General features: G+C 46.1%; 1 protein-coding gene across 3 annotated transcripts in view; it reads right to left on the bottom strand.

Moving 5' to 3' along the window:
* The window catches only part of MAD1L1 (mitotic arrest deficient 1 like 1), a 3,106,940-nt gene that overhangs the window by 2,416,518 nt on the left and 670,589 nt on the right, over positions 1-19,833 (bottom strand). The window lies entirely within an intron of this gene.

Genomic DNA, 19,833 nt, shown 5'->3' with positions numbered 1-19,833 from the left:
GACTGGGACACCCGAAACACCCCCCCTGAACCACCATGGCAGCAAGAATAAAGATAATGACATGGAACGTGAGGGGCTTAGGAACTTACCTCCGGAGCAACAGAATTAAGTCCTGCTTACACAGGAAGCGTGTGCAGATAGCACTGCTACAGGAAAGTCAGTGTACGGCGGAATCCATGGCCAAATCACGAGAACACTGGGGGGGCAGGGATTCAGAACTACCCACTCCAGATATGCTAGAGGGTTATACACCTGGATTCACCCCCAACTCCCATTCCACCTAACTAAGTCTGAGACAGACACTGAGGGCAGGTTTGTGATAATATGGGGTCATATCGAACAAAAGGAGGTATGCATAGTGAACTCCTATCTCCCCAACAATAACATCCCGGCGCACCTGAACTCAATGTATGCCAGAACCATGCAATATAGGAATGGCCTTTTCATTGGGGGGGGGGGGGGGGCTTTAACTGTGTGCATAACCCGGAACTCGACAGGTCCCTGCCCCACCCAAAAGGCTACAACTGCCCTAACCACAATGACGAACTGGCTAGACCTACCAGACACATGGAGGGAGTTGCAGCTAGAAGCACGAGGCTATTCATACTTCTCGTCCCCACATGGCCTGTACACGAGATTAGATTATGTCTTCATAAGCAAGGAACACCTATCCCAAATATAAGGGGCACAGTACTCGGGGAGAACCATTTCAGACCACTTAGCACTCCTGGTAGAATGGAACCACACCAGTCCCAGGCCCCACCATCCCCATGTGGAGAATGCCTGTAGAGGCCTTGAGGGACCAGACGTTCAGAGAGGAACTGCAAGACTACATGGGAAGTGTAGATCACGTGAGCACAATGTGGATTGCCCTAAAAGTAGTAACACGGGGAGAAATCATAACAAAAGCGGGAGGCATCAGGAAACTGCTGCGAGTAGAATTAGACCAGCGGGAGCGAGAAATCGAGAGACTGGAATCCACTCCCACAGATACCCAACAAAGGGAAGTCAATCTTAGACCACTCAGAGACAGCGTGGAATAGGCTAGCCAAATTTGATTATACCACTAAAACAAACAGAGCACACACGGAAGATGACAGACCGAGTCGACTACTGGCCTAGTTATGCAAAAAGGAACACCCCAGACACACAATCACTGCACTACAAGATACGGACGGCAACACGCACCAAACCCAGCAGAGCATAAACAACACCTTCAAACACTTCTATGCACACCTATACTCTCACAAGGGCAGAGTCCCCCGTTAACAGATAGACACACTAGAAGAGATAGGACTGCCCAAACTGTCCCCGACACAATCCGAAAACCTGGACGCAGATATCACAACTGACGATATGGCTGAAGCAATCAAATCTCTGGCCACTTGCAAGGCTCCTGGAAGAGATGGGCTACCCTCAGAGTTTTACAAAGCATACAAGTCTTCCCCGACACCCCTGTTACACGAGGTCGTCCAAGAGTAAAACGAACGAGGGGTACTATCCGAAAGTATGAGAGACCCTCGTGATCCCAGTTGTCAAGCCAAATAAACCCACTAATAAGTGTGACTCTTACCGCCCACTAGCCATGCTCAATTATGACATGAAAATATTAACCACAATCCTAGCAAAGAGGCTATCCAGACTAATAGGAGACATTGTGCATACAGATCAGTGTGGCTTTGTGCCAGGCCGAAACAAAACCATGAACTGACGCAGACTGCAACATGTCATAAAACAAACTGCCACAACCATGGAATCGTACACACTGCTATCCCGAGATGCCATTAAGGCATTTGATTCCATATATTGGGAATGGCTGGTGGCCGTCCTTGAAGGATTCGGCTTTGGCCCGTGGTTCATCAGATGGATCAACATACTTTACACCAAACCAAGAGCACGGGTAAAAACCGGGAAATACGTGTCAGAGGCATGGGACATATGCAGGGGCACCAGGCAAGGCTGCCCGTTATCCCCCATGCTTTACATACTGGGACTGGAACCCATCGCCATTTATTTTAGGAAGCAATCTTTTGATGCGGGGATACGAATGGGAGGAGTAGACCACATCATCTCACTCTATGCAGATGATGTACTGCTATATATCAAAGACCCGCATCTCAATGTGCCAATCATGCTAGAAGTTCTTGACCATTATTCTAGGGTCTGAGGCATACAATTTAGCAAGGTAAAATCCTCTTCATTCCCCCTGGCAGGCCTAAAAGGCAGGAGTACAGAGGAACTTCCTTTGGTGGGGATACAGTGGAAGACCACATCATTCAGATACCTTGGAATCCAAATAATGCACACCCCTGAATTAATGCACGAGTACAACACAAAGGCAGCAATCCCTGCACTGCGCAAATCAATGAGTTTTTGGGCAAAACTCCCCCTGTCAATCCTCCCCAGATTCTTATATGGGTTCCAAAATGTACACTACTACATCACCAATCCCTTCTTTCGCCTGCTTGAGACAATATTATTTCAGGAATTCCTATGGCAGCAGGGCAGACATAAGGCAGCACTTTCCACATTAGTTCTACCATACAGGAGGGAGCCAACTCCCAAACCTAGAAAAATATTATCTGGCACCCCAACTCAGCTTTGTGACCAAGTGGTTAGCGGACGACACCACATCTGAGACACCCCTACTGCAATCCATGATCACCCCGATACAGCTAGAGGAACTTATTTGGGCGCCCCAGCACCTGCTGAGAAATGCACCCTTCTTAGTCACCCTGGGAAGGAAAATATGGCACAGAGCGAAGACACTTATACACCTAAAGCACCCGCACTCCCCAGAAATACCAATGATCTCAGACTTATGCAAAAGCACATCAGGCTTTGGGGGAAAAAAGGGGTCTACACTTGGGGAGACTTATATGCCGACTGCACCATCAGGGAGTTCGAAGCATTACAGGAAGATGATGACATTCACCCAGATCAATTCTTATGGTACCAAAAGTTATGCAAAATAGCACAAAACAAATGGGAAACATGGCCAGAAGAACCAGACGCGGACCCCTTCACTAGATTGCTATATAACCTTGGTAAGGGATGGAAACCGGTGTCCCAAATATACAGCCACCTAAGCGACATCCCCAAAACCTGAAGCGCTGAAATGAAACACAAATGGGAGGTAGACGTAGGTCGAGAGATAACAGACTGAGAATGGGACAGAGCGCCAACGTTTCCGAAAGTGGTGTCTAGAAACCATAGATTCCGATTGATACAGCTAAACATGCTATTCCGAACACACCTAACCCCATGCAAGATGGCGAAATTCAACAAACAAATACACCCAACTGCGTCTGGTGCTGGGCAGATAAGGCGGAGCTACTTCACATGTTTTGGGAACGCGCCAAGACAGTCCCTGTGGGATCAAATAAGACAGACAAGTGAAAAGGCTGGCATGTCAAGGTACAAATGGACCCCAGACGAATGCCTCCTCGGAACATACCCCACACCAGCCAAACTCAAACACCTGGCAAAACAAATGGATATAATGTGCATACTGGCAAAAAGAGCTATTGCAATGTCCTGGAAGAAGCCTGCAGGACCACAGTATAACGCATGGTACAAAGAACTGGAGCGGTGGGTGAACGCCGAAAAGGCATGGGAGTACAGCGTCGCCAGATCCACCGACGTCTCAAGCATGACACTAGAAGCATGGAAGGAAATCACAGGAAATATATTCCATCCCTCAGATGATCAGCCCCCATGAACAAAAACAACCCAAACAACACTGAAGTGCAACCAAAGCAGCAACATCCCAGGAGAGACCAGCGCAAGCCCAAGTGGGCCCCCAATGGCCCAACCCCCCCCCCCCACTACCTCCCACCCAGCTATCCCCCTATGCTAGTAAACATAGAACTACCCCACAAGGACAAAACAAGGAGACAGTTAATGCTGTTTTGTTTAAAATGTTACTGTTTTATTATGTGATGCTGACAATCTTTCAACCAATGGCATGCTTAATATCATGCAAAATGTGTAAAATGATAAATGCCAATGAACAAATTTAAAAATAAAATGGGGCTCGACCAGAGTCTCGAGTTAGCACCCATGTGGTGCCGCTTAACCTCCAACGCTGGTATCCCCTTCACGCTTTCAACGGTTCATTCAAAGTTCATCTGCTTTAGTTCACAACCTGCCACTTTGCGATTCTCACTCAACACAGCTTGGTTCTTATCGGCTCTCCCCTGGACTCACCGGCTGTGATTAACCACTTGGCTTTTGGCTTCGAGTCAAGGACGGTACCACAGGCGCGGAATCTTCCCCTCGCTCCTCCTTATCGGCATTGGCTGCCCTGTGTACCATTGACATCTATTGCAGGACACTTGTACTATTGTTCACGGTCTTAGGCTATCCTCTACGAAGGTTTCGTGGGCCCTGGGCAAAAAGGGCACGGTCACTTCTCTCCTTGCCACCCTCTCGATTCCTGCTGCCTTTCTCCTTCATTTAAACTGCCGTGTAGCAGCGGTCTCCTCGTACCGTCTGCTGTACTCGCCTCACTCCTAACTGTGCTCTCTGGCTCCACCTTTTATCCCCGTGGTTTGGAATGTCCTCCAGGAGAGGATGGGAAGAAGGTGTAAAAAGGAAGGGAAATACTGCGTCCCACGCATTGGTGTCCCACTCCCTGAGGACCCCCCATCCAGGTGATCATCCCTCACTGGTCCACCCCCAGGAACTGCATCCAATAGGGATGGCCGTGTCCTGCCCACCTGGATAACAGATCCCCAGGGACTAGCTAAGGAGACACCTTCAGGTTGCTCACATGTGCCAATGCACTCAGCTGAGTCTTTTCCTGAACGGAGAAACCTTTATTGAATAGCACTCATTGCGTCATTTCGCACCTACGTCATGTATGAATGACCCGTAATGCCAGACTGGGTCCGGAAATTGCAAGAACAGGATAGCTCGAGGTTTTTTGATTTGTATTCAAATAAAAGGATGAAAGTAAATCTGTTTTTGAAAGGGAGGCCTGCCGTTGCTGTGTGGATCGCACAGGGTGTTGGACCCAGTCGACAAGCTATGTCCAGGCTATGTCCGACCTACTGCTGGCAGATGCCTGGCGTGAAACTCATCCTACCACCAGAGAGTACACGTTTCATTCATACGTCCACGGAGCAAGTTCTAGGATCAACTACTGGCTTTGATCCACAGACCGCATCCCCAACCTGAGAGAATGCACTATATTGCCCAGAAGACACTTGGACCACTATCCAGTAATACTTGAAATCCAGATTGGATCGTCCAACCATGAACATCAACTATGGAGGATGCCTCCAGATCTCCTACGGGACACCTCGGTGCACGAGCCACTCCGGATCGAAGTACAGGACCTCTTCGACCGCAACCGAAAAATCAGTGAAATCATGCCATACAGTATGGGAAACTTTTAAAGTGTGGCTCAGGGGACACCTGATCTCCAAGATTCATGGCACTTTGAAAGATATATGCATCCTATTGAACCGAATCGAAACCCACATCAAGGAGGTGGAAACGACATACGTCAAAACCCCTGAGCCGGTAGCACTATCCACACTCAACGACGCTCTGAATAAATTCAAGGCGCTAGCAGAACAAGAAGTCTGGTACATGGCTCAACCAACCAAAGCTAGGAAATACGGCGAAGGCAATAAATCTGGCAAGATGCTGGCGAACCTTATCAAGACTGAGCAGGGACACAGGCAAATCACCATTATAATGGATGAACAAGGTACAACACATGTAGACCACTTGAAGGTTAACTGTGTTCAGAAACTTCTACAGTAAGTTATACTCCAACGCTGACCAAGTGACAGCAGAAGAACTCCACGAACATCTGGACTCCTTCCCACTCCCCAAACTCTCCAGAGATGAAAACGCCACGATAGACCTACCTCTTACCCTAGAGGATATACAACAAGCAATCAAGGACCTAAAGGCGGGCAGAGCCCCGGGATCCGATGGCCTCCCAGCAGATCTCTACAAAATTTACATAGACGAACTCGCCCCACGACTTCTAGAGGTATGGGAAGAGGCCCTCGAAACTGGAATGCACCCACAGACAATGAGAGAAGCCATCATAGCTGTGCTGCTAAAACCCAATAAACCTGCACACTCTCCATCCTCATATAGACCGCTGTCTCTCATCAACGTGGACGCAAACATTTTTGCAAAAGCAATAACTAAACTAAATCCATACACGACTAAACTAGTGCATGCAGGCCAAACAGGCTTTATACCTGGCCGTTCCACCGCCCTGAACCTCAGGCGCTTCTTTGCCATCGCGTCCCAAATGGACCACCGGGCACAAACAGTGGCAGTCACGTTAGACGCAGAGAAATCGTTTGACTCCATCTTGTGGAAGTACATGTACGGAATACTTCAGAAGATGGGGTTTGGCCCAGGATTCCTCAGATTCATAAAATTACTATACCGCAACCCCTCACCAGAGTACGGACCAATAAAACTCTGTCCACTGCCTTCGCATTACAGAGAGGCACCAAGCAAGGCTGCCCCCTCTCTCCGTTAATATTCACCCTGACAACAGAAGGAATGGCAGCATACTTACGGCACAACCACGCCTGGAGAGGCATCCGTATTATCGGATCTCCACAATTCATCTCCCTCTACGCGGATGACACGATGCTGTATATCAGAAACCCAGACACACATCTGTCACAGGTGCTACGAGACATTACCGAACTCACCAAGTACTCGGGATACAAAATAAACCAAACCAAGTCCGAAATAATTCCACTGACCGAGTCCACAAACCAGACCGCAACAATGAATGAGTTACGCTGGTCCCCCACTTCCGCAAGGTATCTGGGCATCATCACAGCACCCGACAAAAAAAAACTCTGTGCAAATAATTATGTCCCACACCTGACACAGCTAGAACTTCAGCTTAATGCCTGGACCAAACTGCCACTATCCCTGTACGGTCGTATATCACTATTGAAAATGGTGGTAGTCCCAAAACTCCTGTACCTATTTAATGGTATCCCGAACTGGCCAGGCAAGAGATTTTTCGACACTCCAAAATCTGGCCACGCGCTTTATCTGGGGAGGGAAGGTGCCCAGACTAAGCTGGTCCAAACTGTGCGAGAACTACGACACGAGGGGGTGGGGCGGACGGTGGGGGGGTCTGGCGGCCCCAGACTTCCAACTATACCATTACTCGGCACAAGCGCACTTTGCAAAATACTGGAAAAATACCGCAGAATAATTTGCACACATACATGCAGAAAAGTTCGCACAATCACAGCTGGACCTGTAAAGCATGATATTTGCTAAAGTACCATGAGAAAAGACCCTGGCTGACCCCATGGAATCGACTGCAAGAGCATGAGCACAGATTCTCAACAGAGTAAGATGTGAAATTCCATATTGGCCACACCTACCCCTATGGCACTACACAGGTCTGGAGCCTACAGCAGCCTACAGCAGACCACACCATACAAGTACTATGGGACCCTACAAAACAAGCCAAAGTTGGCGATCTCTTCCCGGAAGGCAGATTGCTCATAGCGGCACACATCCAAAAAAGAGCAGGCAGCCTGACCACAACGCTACATTATCAAAGATTAAAAGCCTCCTGCAAGAAGAAATGGCCTTCCTTTCCTATTGAACCACCAGTCCACAAATTTCTATCAGAAATCCTGACAGAGAAAGGCTTCACGGGCAGCGTGTCCAGCCTATACAGAATAGCTCAATCCAACACTCCATCCAAGAACAAAATGAGAGCCAAGTGGGAGAAAGACCTGAACATTCAAATAAATGATCAACAATGGGGGAATTACTGCAAACACACAAAAACCATATCCCTATGTGCAAATTTCAGACATTCAATTCAAGATACTGAATCAACTACACATTACACCCAAACAAATCTCCAAGTTCGACCCTGCCAAATCGCAAACATGCCCCAAATGTAGCACGACCGAAGCAACAGCCATCCATATGTACTAGCAATGCCCGTCAATTAAACAATTCTGGACAGAAGTGGCAGAAACCATGGAGGACATATTAAATATGAACATTCCTCCCACACCACTGAAATACCTCCTATGGGATATCGGCAACGCTTCGGTTAAAGCCCATAGACTATTTGCAGTGGCTAAACGGAGTATCCTTAGAAAATGGAAATCAAAAGAACCCCCCACTCACAGAAGTTGGTTACTTGATCTAATCCACACACAATAAAGTGAAGAATCATATGTATGAGGGATCCAATCCACGTCTAGACCCAAGGACATATGGGCCCCCAGAGGGCATACTTACTGGCGGCAGAAGAAGAAGGAACTGAGAATGTTCCAAATCTCACTGTATAACTTATTGCGTTGTGTCCTCCTTACCCCCACTCTTTCCCTCTCCTTTCCTACAATTTTACCCCCTGCACTGTCTATAGTGTGACTTAAGATGGATCTTGCTATAACTGTAAATTGTAATACCCCTCCTGAAAATGTGTTTCTCGTAATGTGTCAATGCCAGTATTAAATAAAGTTTTTTTTAAAAACAATAAGGTAATGTGAAAAGGTCCTGTCCCTGTGGTCCACCTTTGGGAACATTGTGTCTATTAGGACCCCACTCCTCTGCCTATTTTTGTAAGGTATTCTTGAACATAGACATTGGACCAATTAAATGATTAAACAACTCTGCTCATCTACCTAGAATTCAATTCCACAACAGGATGCATTTTTCTTTACAGTGGTGGCTTTTGCTAGTTTCTTGGGGCGTATATTTATTGAAAAAAAAAGTGGCTAGGTTTGTTTCCCCATTTCTCCAATATTTCTTTAAAAACCACAGATTGGGGCTGCTGGGGGACACCACTCTTTCCAGTCCCCCCACTATCCTTGACACCACACCCCAACCAATATTGCCAGACTCCAACCCATATACATTTTAATGGCAAAATTCGAGAGGAATTTAAAAAATAAAAAAAAAGCCCAAAATAAATATGAGCCGTTTTTGTTAGAGCAATAGGTCCACTACATTTTTTTGGTTAGTTGATTGCATTTTATGGTTTAAATAAAAGTATTTGTGTATAACCTTCATTGGCCATTCTTTTATTTTGGAGCCAGTGGACTCAAATTATCAGCGCACACATCCCTCCAGAAGATATAGCCTGCAATCTTTTTGCGCGGTCACAAAAGGTGAAAAAGGTATACCTGTTGGTCTGTGACCGTTTCACCGTTATGACTGGGATCACTGCTGGTTTTATAGTAGTGTGGAACCGGGTAGGCAGTTTAGTCCCCAATCATCCGTGTACTCCTACAGAGCAGTAGTTATTTCATCACAGCAGCGTTCGGACAACCTCTTTCACAAACAATTCCTTCTGTTTAGTGTGTGTGCGTGTGTAGAGATTTTCAGCATACTGTTTTGTACAGCAGTCAGATAGTCACAGAATCGCTGCCGGGCAGGGGATTATTTAAAATGTCACATCACATGGCCAGTGGCAGGAGAGGACAGTGGAAAGATGGTGGTGTGCAGCGCATTCCACCGTCTCTCGAGTGCATCCGTAAAAATAAAATATTCAGGCAGCCTTCCAAGTAATCGTTCTACTGATCTTTTTACACCCTAAAAAATACTTCAAACAAATAAACATGGAGTGACAGATTGCCATCCATCTGTCCCTTGTTTCCAAATTCACTGCTGTGTCAATGTTGAGTCTTATCAGCAGCACATGCCACAGGATCCGCAGAAAAATTTTAATGAAAAAAAACAGAAGCAGAACTTTTTTTTATTTGAATGTCTCGACTTGTTAGGAAATTAATAGATGGGGTGTGGGTTAAGGGGATATATTCGGGTGGGGGGGATGTTGGGTGTCCCCCGGCATTTCAAGTCGAAGGAAGAAAAAAAATAAACAATTCGCATTTTCTGCCTCAGTATTTTCTATTCGTTCTTTTCATGGGCAACCCATGCCACACTGAGGAGCTATACTATTGCTTCTGTTAAGACATTTTATGGTAATTAATGGGCACAGGGAAAGTATGTTTTTAAAATTACAATATCTTAACTTGCCTAAAATTATTCCAGTCGACGAAGAAAATTATGTTGTTACTCCCCACTTACAAAAGCAGCAGAAAACACTCATGCGTTACAATCTTAACTGGTGCTGGAGTGGGCTACTGTGGTTTGAAAAACAGATCTTACCTTTCAAGACATGGGGGTACTGTGGGTCCACCATGAAACAAGCTTCCTTGCTCATTTTATGATCTACTTTCTTCACCAGCGACACCAGCCCCGTCTGGATATAGGGTACTATAGCACACTAGGCTGATTTTGACTGCCATCCTCAAGGCGGAGGGCTAAACACAGGGCTAACGGAGCAAAGCCCTCTAAGGCTCAATAGCCATTTTTCACAGAGGGCCATTCCACTGGAAAGATTAGGACGCGCTTGGCTTGAGGTATCAGTCCTTTGCCGCCCTATCTCGGTGTTTTAACTTTCTCAGATGGGATTTCTGGAGACATCTATAACCGATACAGTGCCTGCAGACGTGCCTGCAATACTAATTCCCATTCCATGCCTTCTTTGCTATACGCCTACTTGAAAAATTACGCTAGAGTGAGAAAGGCAATCTCGGTGGCATACCTGCTCCTCCAGCGGACAACCCAGACCCCAATGCCGAAATAATTGTCCTAAAGGAGCCTGGGGGTTGCAGTCCAGGTCGAGCAATGGATAGAGGTGCTGGAGGGATAGGCAGGGGTACAAAGGGACGCCAACACCAGGCTAATATCGTAGAAGGTAAAAGAGCATACCGGCACCCTTCTCGGATAGCAAAGGCGAAGCCTTCAGAACCCGATCGCTGCTGGAGGGGATGCCCTCTAACTGGTACCTGCGTAAAAATGATATCCCACTTCTGCCCAACAATTCGGCTTTGGATTCAAGTTTTCAACGTTCTCGCACAGGCCCTTGAGGAACGAGTTGAAATGTCAAAGGGCCATGCAATACTGGTTTGGGACCACAAAGGTTGCTGACACACCAACAAAGGCACTGAAGAGACGTGGCTTTAGCTGATGCTAGACGAGTAACTATGAGGCATTGGAAGGACCATAAACCCACTTATTTCAATGAATGGACAGGTATCAGGATGCATTCGTCGGCTTAAGAACGTCTTTTGATAAAACAAGGCTATATAGGGGAGGTGGTAGTGCCCGGTGTGAGAGGTTTCTGGAGGTCATTTAAGGGGGCATGAGCCGGGTTGCGCGGAGGGGAATGGTAGGCTGGGAATTGCTATCAATATTTACCGATGTTATGCCCAGTGAACCAATTATTTTGTGAGCCGAATGAGGTTTTACGATAAAGTGTCTGATTTTAGTATGTGTGTAAAATGTTAATAAAAAGAACTTAACAAAAAAAATTGTGGTAACACCCATACCGGAGTTCGCTTTAAATTGCACATGTGTTGTTAAAGGAGGTGGTCACATTTCAATAGGCCAGCTTAATCCCAAACTCCAAAGGCCGAATGTAATTTGATTTCTTCTAACAACTGCTTTAAGAAATTTAAAGTAGCATGTGTGTCCGAAGGGAGGAAAACTAGACAGGCACCCGGCCGGTAAGGGACAGTGCACTGGTAAAAGTTTGAAAGAACACCTACAGGTCACATCTGCAGTGAGACAGTAAGGGTGCCATAGCAGGACCACTGGAAAGATCTGCCGCAAGCAGGATTAAACACTCTGGCATCAGATGGCATTGTAAACTAGCCACCCGCCCAGTGTTCCCCACAGCCTTCTCCACGGAATTGGAAAAGGCTCCATTGCAAAAGAGTCAGGCGAGTTCCAAGCTCCTCAACCCCACACAAATCGGAAACAAAAGGCCCAACAAGAGGCCTTGCGAAGCAACAGGAGGCGTGCAGCAAGGCAAATTGAGGACTTTGAATTAAAATGGTGTCAAGGGGAGGGCCTGGTACATCTAGGAAATTGAACACGGCTGGCTTGGGCATAAAGATGTGAGCAAGCAGAGGGACACTGGAGAGAAAAACAAAAAGTCCAATTCAGAATCTACAGGGTAGAGTAAGGGTTGGGATGCAATGAGGAAAAGCAGCAAACAAGAAGCAACAAATAACAATAAGACTCAGGAAATTAACAGCTCCAGAGGCAATGCATTTTAAAACAGCAATGATGCCATGGATCAATTATCCTTTCTTTTCTAGATTTGCAAGACTTAACCTGGTGAGCTAATGGTTCTATAAGGTACTGAGACAGCATGAATATGATGTTCTGATGCAAAACAAATCAAGGTGTGGCAAATATACCAGCATTAACGAAGAAGAAAACACGCAAAATCAAGAACAAAAAAAAAAGTGTTGCCTTCCAACAAATAAACCTTCCACCTCTCCACATTGAGTTCCGGCTAGCTATATAAATGAGCAGTAAATCACTTAAAATAAGAGCACACAAGCAGGGTCAAAAACCATCCAAATGGCATTTGTAATTGTTCTTCCAGATCATATTGTACAATTCTTGAAAAATGTACTTGAATTTTGATGTTAAAATTAACTTCTCTTTACAGGAAGTATTTACAATTGGCTTACAGGGTTTCCCTCAAAGCAACCCATCCTCCTTGAAGCAATTGATAAACTGATATAAATGATTTGATAATTATATTCAGACTATTGTTTGCATTCAGTGAGGACAGCCATTTGTGGGATGGACTATACAGAGGTAGTCTATTTGCCAGTCCTTTTTAGTCTGCACACAGTTTCCAAAATCAATGGATGAAACAAGTGCAGCTGTTCTGAATCCAGCATCCGTATTTCCTAATACTGAGACAAGACCAAATGGGCCTACATGCCACTTAGATTGTGATATTTCTTCTCTGTGAAAGGTGATGAGCTAAAGACTCTGGGTAGGTCTCTCATAACCAGGACTAATGTCTGGCAGAGGGACTCCCAGGACCCCCTTGTTAGATTGTGAAACAGGCCGAAAAGTGCCTTGACACAGCTCTGTTGTCAATACTATTTCAATCATTCCCTTACATTGCTTTTTGTCAACTAGACTTCAAATCAGGAAGTCGAAATGCAATGTACAGCCAAAATGGCTTGCCAACATGTAAATAATGCTTTACAATCCTAACATTTTTAATTCAAAACACTTTCACAAGATATTTGATTAACATAAGCCAACAACATTCAAGGAAAAGAGAAGAGTTTCTATCGTAGCTAGGATTCCTCCATTTAATTGCTCTTGCAAGTACTCTTATGATGATCAAGACATTTGCTAACTTGGTGGGAGACATCTTGAGCAAATTGGTCGAACCCTCCTGGTTCCCTCCTCTGTACGGTTTCTGAAATGTCTCTTATTTCTCTAGGACCCTCTGGCTTTCTAGTTCTTTAAGCTTTGTACTTGTTTGAAGCCAATCTTCAATGCCAAGGTTTCTAGGGCTCTCGTGTCAATTTCTTTCTCTTTCTTCAATTCCGCTCACCTCCCACCACCCTGGTTAAACGCTAGTACATTCTCTGCCTTCAAGTGTGCTCCAGCGGGTTGGCGTTCCAGCGAAGATGTTGCCGTTTGCCCCTCTTCTCAGCGGCATCTGCTTGTGAGCACCTTCACTTTTGCTCTGGTTCAACTCTGCAATCTTCGCAGTTCTTGCGTTGCAAGCAGAGGCTTAGTTCCTCCGCTCGGTCCAGTCTCAATGTTGTTTCTCATGTCCCTGACCCACCACTGCTGCAGCGTGGTCACACCACCAGCTAAGACGTTCCACCATCCCAGTCTCTTCCTCGGCTATAACGTCTCTCCCAGCACCAGTTTTACAGCATCTCTGCTCCTTCACCATCTCTCCACGCTACCGCTGGCTCCATGGTTTAGCGTGGCTGTGCCCGTCCAGGACGTATGCATGTTAGAGGCTCACCTCTGCATACAATTTTCTCTCTTTCTCTCAAGGTTCCTTGTTCCTTTATTTTGCTGCTGTATTTCAAAAGGGGTGTATTGTTCCTCTTTGGCTGTTGAGATCAAGTAGAATCCAGCATTACCCGAACCTAAAGAGATATAAGCAATGTCACTATTCATTGGATGTAAAACAGAAGTGACACCAGTTTTTTCTATTCACCTATAAGGAGATTGTGTGGTATTCTCAGGGAGTTCCTTGTAGAAATGGGAGTCCTTGTCCCCTAAAGGGGATTGATCTGAGTGAGGTCCCCCTTTCCCAGGTCACTAAGGAGGGTCTTGCTTAGCAGGCTCACCTCCCTGACCTCAAGGGTGTGGCTCCACCCTGGGAACAAGGGACAAATTGTCCAGATTCGTCAATCTTTACCAATAGCAGGTGAAATATGTTTGAGGTAAAGTCTCCTAGAGAGGTATGCATATTGCCTGAAGACTTGACAATGATTGTGGTAATGGGTTAGTGTGTTACTAATGCACTGGGTACTAGTTGGCAAAGGACTGAATATGTACAGGGACATAATCATATGCTCAGTAGGAAATTGCAGGCAAACTCTCGCCTCATGAGTCAGAATGGAGAGTCATCTGCAATTATCAAGTATCCATTACTGGTCATCCTGTCTATGCTGCTGTAACGCTCACCTGGTATCCACGGGGCCGTCACTCAGCCTGTTCTGACCTCTTACGACCTCGAACCCTTCCCTGGAGGCTATTCGACTAGAGACTGCCTGAAACACAGGATTGGTAAAGTTTAACTCCCTACTGTCTCTGTGTGCTTCAACCCCTTCTTCACGGGGTCCAACCCTTCCCTTTGATCCACAGCTCACCTTGTTTTCTTGGATAGTGTGCTCTCCGTCCTGCTTTCAGCGCAGGGGCACGTTGATTGATGCAGGCTCGTTGCTGCCTAGTTACTTCACTGGCACAAGTCCGACAGGTAAGTATAATCTTTTGAACAGTTCTCCAACTTCGTTCCTTTCCTTCCTTAGAGGATGGCCGGCGTCAGGGGAAAGCGGCGTGCTGCTGAGATGAGTAGCGCTGAAGGTGAGTGAGAGCACGATGCGCGATGCACCCCTTTCGTATTTGTATTGTATTGAATTGAGTTCTTTTCCTGTGTCTTTTAGGTGCCGCAACGTTTTTCAGCGTGGATGCCGGTTATGAAGAACAAATGCGGTGAGTACGCGCGGTATGCGGCGCCTCTAGATGTTTCCACGCTAACCTGTAGTGTCTTTTCCCTCTTGCAGATGGATGAGAAGTTCCAGAGACACAGTTCCCCCAGAGCGGCTGGGATTCAGGTAAGCGTTTGAAGCTCGTACAGTATTTCAAAATAAGCGAAGATTTGCTGAATGCTTACTAATGCCTTTTTTCTGTTCTTTTCCCTAGGAAGCAGCGTGCCGGGACAGGAATGACACTGCCGTAGATGCCCGCAGAACAGAAGGAGCGATGAACGATGAGCAGAAGCGCCGCAAGGCAAGGCTGTTCCTAACGGTGTTGGTGTTCTTGCAGGAGCCGAGTGCAGAAGAAAGATGCAGGCCTACTGGAGACCGATCCGAACACGGTGAGTGTCACGCTGCAGGTGCAGAAAACACAACGCATGTTTCTCAGCCTGGGCGTGGCTTAAATAGTCTCTGGGTATCCAAGGTGTCTCTGGGCTGAACCACACCCAAAAGACTAGACTGCACATGCAGTTGCGGGAACCAAAATATGTGGGGGCATCCATCTTGTCCCCATCAATGCACTACAAGTCGAATCCCCAATGTTATCCTATGGGAGTGAGTCTGGTGCCACAAGCGCCAAGTCTGACTCCAAGTGGGTCTTTGGAAGGATGGAGAGGCCCTTAAGGGCCATGTAGGTGATTGTGGCCTGGCTCTAGCCTGACATCTTGGAGGGCTGGGGAAATGAGGGGCAGGAATCATGACAGCTGCTTGTTAAAATGCACATATTGAGCCAGCATACGTAAGTGCAACATATACCTGCAGTGCTATTTTGCTGGACTTGTCTGGAAACATCTTTACCTGGGAGAAGAAAGTAATTCTCATTTATTCCAAATTACCAACATAGAGCACACTATCTTGCTCCAATTGAAAAGAGTCTGGGTCTTATCGTGCCAGCATGTTTTTAGACAGCAGCGCTCATTAATGGCTTGGTTCTAGAAAATTAAGCATGGCACTAGCATTATATGAATACTTTGTGTGGTGCTTATATTAAAGAACCGCCTTTATCTAAAAAGAACACTCAATACAGTGTTTTTGTCCATATTTGGTCAACATTTGCGTCACTGCTCTACAAGAGAATTTGCATTATTCACACATGTCAAACATGGTTTCTTTAGATATCAGGAATAAATAAAAGTGATGGGGTAGTTATCTAATATGCTTACTAGAGTCATGGGCACCTTGATATCTTATTGACCTGCGGGTTCACTAATCAACTATACTTTATTATAATGTAGCATTTCAATAATTTTTGGTATGGCACCTGTGCACAAATGGAACCAGACAACACGTCACAATAAAGCAGATGGACCAAAATGGCATTACACCTAGTTTATCTATTGGATGCCGCCTATTTGAGTTTTTAAAATCAATTTTGACAGCTTGGGTTATTTTAACATATCTCCTATCAAAGGCCCCAATCTCCGAGTTGAGAGGCCTTATTAGAGGACATTAACAGTTGCGGAATGCCTTGGAAATGGCAAAGGGAATGGGATAGCTTTTATTTAAGGAATCATTGTTAGGATCTTCATACGCTATTCCACAGATCCCGATTGTGGCAAGCCGTTTGCGTTTGTGCAGATCCACAAGCCAAATGCTGGAAAATGTTGGGCACACAACAATCTAACAAAGTTGTGCTGGGCCCACACGGACCAGCAGGTCACCGTTTAGCCCTTTTAAGTAATCCAGAGCAAGCTGGACATGTGTCAATATTGGAATGAGGCATTCAGCAGCCGCGTTTGGTAATTGAATAGTGTCCTTTTCATTCTACATTCCCCAGGTTAACCGACCACCCCTCTCCCAACCCCTCAGATACAAGTCTCAAGCTTTCCTCTTGGGTGTGGCGCATCATAGCGGTTTGGTTTCCTACTTTGCTTCCACTGAATACGGCATGGGATTGAAGCTTTTTTGATGTGCCCCATATGATCAGGGCTACCTGTGCAGTAGCTCATTAACTCGGCCACCAATAAAACGTAAGAGAGGAAGTTATTTGTGATTATGCAAAATGCGCACTTTGCCTCCTGCAAAAGATGGTGTGCTCTCATTATGGCCGTGATATTCACAGCATGTCTCAAGTTGTCACCATCAGCATTATTTGCTCTAACACCATTAATGCCTCATTACACTGTCTAAATGAGGACCTCATGATCCCGAAGGATGTCTGGTCTGGACCAAGTGACATGGCAGCTATTAAACTAGGGCACAATTATTGCTATTTACTGCACTCCTGCATATGCTCTGTTGAGGGCCTAACCTTATGTGGACTAATAGATAACAATTAAAACACTTAATTCTACAGAATGCATCTTCTAGAGGTGCTAACAGATGCCATGTGCAAGTGAAAGCACCACAGGCAACCGGATCACATCTCCATATCCGCTATTCTATTCCCCTTTCTCGCAGTCTCCCCCTTCTTGCTCGTCTTCCAGTTCATGCATGTGGACATGGGGAACATGCATGCACTTTACCATACTGATCAGCATAACTCAGTTGTTAGGATTATCCAATTCCAAAACTTAAAATGTAAGGTTCTGTAGACTGAGATTAGTCTTCCTACAATCAACGCCTTTAGTCGGATACTTCGCAATTCCTAAAAAATTAACAGATACACCACCAGTTTGTGACAAATGTAATAGCCCCATTCGAGATAAAGAGGGATATGAACGCCAGTATTAAACTAGCTAGACGTCTATTTAAGGTGGAAGCATTTTACCTGATGATTTATCTTTCTTGAAATGTCTTTGCCCCCCCAAATATAGGTTGTGTCCTCCAAAGTAGAAAATGGCACTGGCCTTTTAAAATCCTGAGCAAACCACTGGCCATGACAAGTTGGAAATGCAGAACTTTAAAACGTATGGGTGCTGCAGTAAAATTACTAACAATTGCAACTACGGTAAAGAGGATGCTGCAAAGGATAACTTTTTACAGAAAGTCAGACTTTGATAAATGGGAATATGCACGTCCTGGGAGACTGCAAAAAAATACTAAATACTAAAAGTGGTTATCGTGACCATTGTGACAGGCGTGGAGTCATTGGCGGGGGAAAGGGAGCCCCTCCAGACATGGGATAGGCAGCCTACCAGGGTGTGTACAAGAGCCATCCCTACTCCAGAGGCGAAGTGAGGGAGTCAGGAGGGGGGTGGCTTGTACGATCACGGCCCCTACCGCCCAGACGCCCCCACCTCCCCGATGGATTGCACATTGTATACAACTGCTGGCTGGAGATGCCCGTTAGCATCACTTTTGGCTAGAGTTCTCTCCTGTCTTTTTCAGAACTACAACTGCCAGAATGCACATGGGTGGAACCAAGAAAATCCAGAATGGAAATAAGGGAATGGAATCGAGGCATGGAGTGGACTGAGATTCCCCAAACCTTATCCACCAACCACAGGCGAACCCCACGGGAATGGTGGGGCAATAGAAAAGAATGGAGAGTGAAGAGGGACTGCAGGGGAGTCCCATAAATCCTCCCCAAAACCAGTTGGGAATCAAACTCACCAGCATCTGAAACAAACCACAAGGAAAAGGAGCAGCCTCAGCACATGCCCGCCATCCCACAAATGGAGATGGAAAATGGGGTGGGGCTAAAAGCCTTCTTACAGTCTTCTAGGGGAAGTCCTAAAGTGCAGAGGAATGGCTTAGGCAGGGATTAGCCAAATGAAGCTTGTGACCCGGGAGGTCAATGGGAGCCCGCAGGAGTGTTAGAAGAGGGTAGACTGGGCTATACAAACCCTAGTCAGCAAAGAGGAGAGTTAAGAGTGTGTGGATGAAGTCAGGAATAGCGGTAGACGCTGAGCTGAGGAGGCAGACCGTGAAGTGGAATGCTGAAGCTACAGTGAGGTGTTTTGAAATAGTAAAAGGTAAGGAATTGTGTGAAGAGAGGCATACCAGTTGAGTGGTGGGGTGTGGTGAACTGGGGGGGGGGTGAAAGGTTAGAGAGGAAGAGACGTGTAGGGGGATTTAGAGAGGTATTAGGAGAGTGGAAATTATAGTGTATAGTAGGCGAGCGCTGAGTGCAATGCAGTAATGGGAGCACTGGTGAGGGATGAGGAAGGTAGGGAGAGAAGGGGGGTGTGTATGTATATATATCAGGACACAGTGGTGTGATAAGGGTTTGAGAGAAGGGAGAGAAGAGTGGGGAGCGTAGAGCGAGGGGACGAGACTGGGGAGAAGAGAAAGGGCAGGTTGAAAGTGGCGATGAGTCAGAGGCAGAGAGAAGAGGGGTAGGGGCGTAGGAAGATCCCAGAGAGAGGAGAGTGTAAATGGCTATAGAGAAAGGGACTGATTAGAGATTGGAAGAGAAACCCTGCAGACATCAGGCGGTATAAAACGACCAGAAGTATCCTGTATAAAAATCCTGGATGGAGATTGATGCAAAAGGCCACAGTCGATATATTCTCCTCTGTTCTACGAGGAAAACTATCTGGGACGCTCTGGTAGTTAGGGATGAACGGGCCAGGGTGGGGGGAGCCCACAGGAAGGTCCAGATAGCCACAGGGGACCCCTAGTTTCAACCGTCCCAGTCTTATCAAACCATTTATGTTTGATATATTAATAAAGCATCTTAAAACTATTATCTTGGTCTATGTTTTTGAGGCCACCTGTGACCACATATTTGAACTTTGATCAGTTCGTACCTTTTGGTAGAATTCCCATTGATTAGTGAGCTACACGGTCATCTAGTACAACTTCAGCTGCTCTTTGGGTGTCATAATCATAGCTTTCACCTTAAGATGGAGATTCTGTGAATGGA

Source organism: Ambystoma mexicanum, chromosome 2q (assembly GCF_040938575.1).
Source record: "Ambystoma mexicanum isolate Mex_15411 chromosome 2q, UKY_AmexF1_1, whole genome shotgun sequence".
NCBI classification, from domain to species: domain Eukaryota; kingdom Metazoa; phylum Chordata; class Amphibia; order Caudata; family Ambystomatidae; genus Ambystoma; species Ambystoma mexicanum.
The sequence above is the reverse complement of the archived record's forward strand: the minus strand, read 5'-3'. Positions and strand labels throughout refer to the sequence as shown.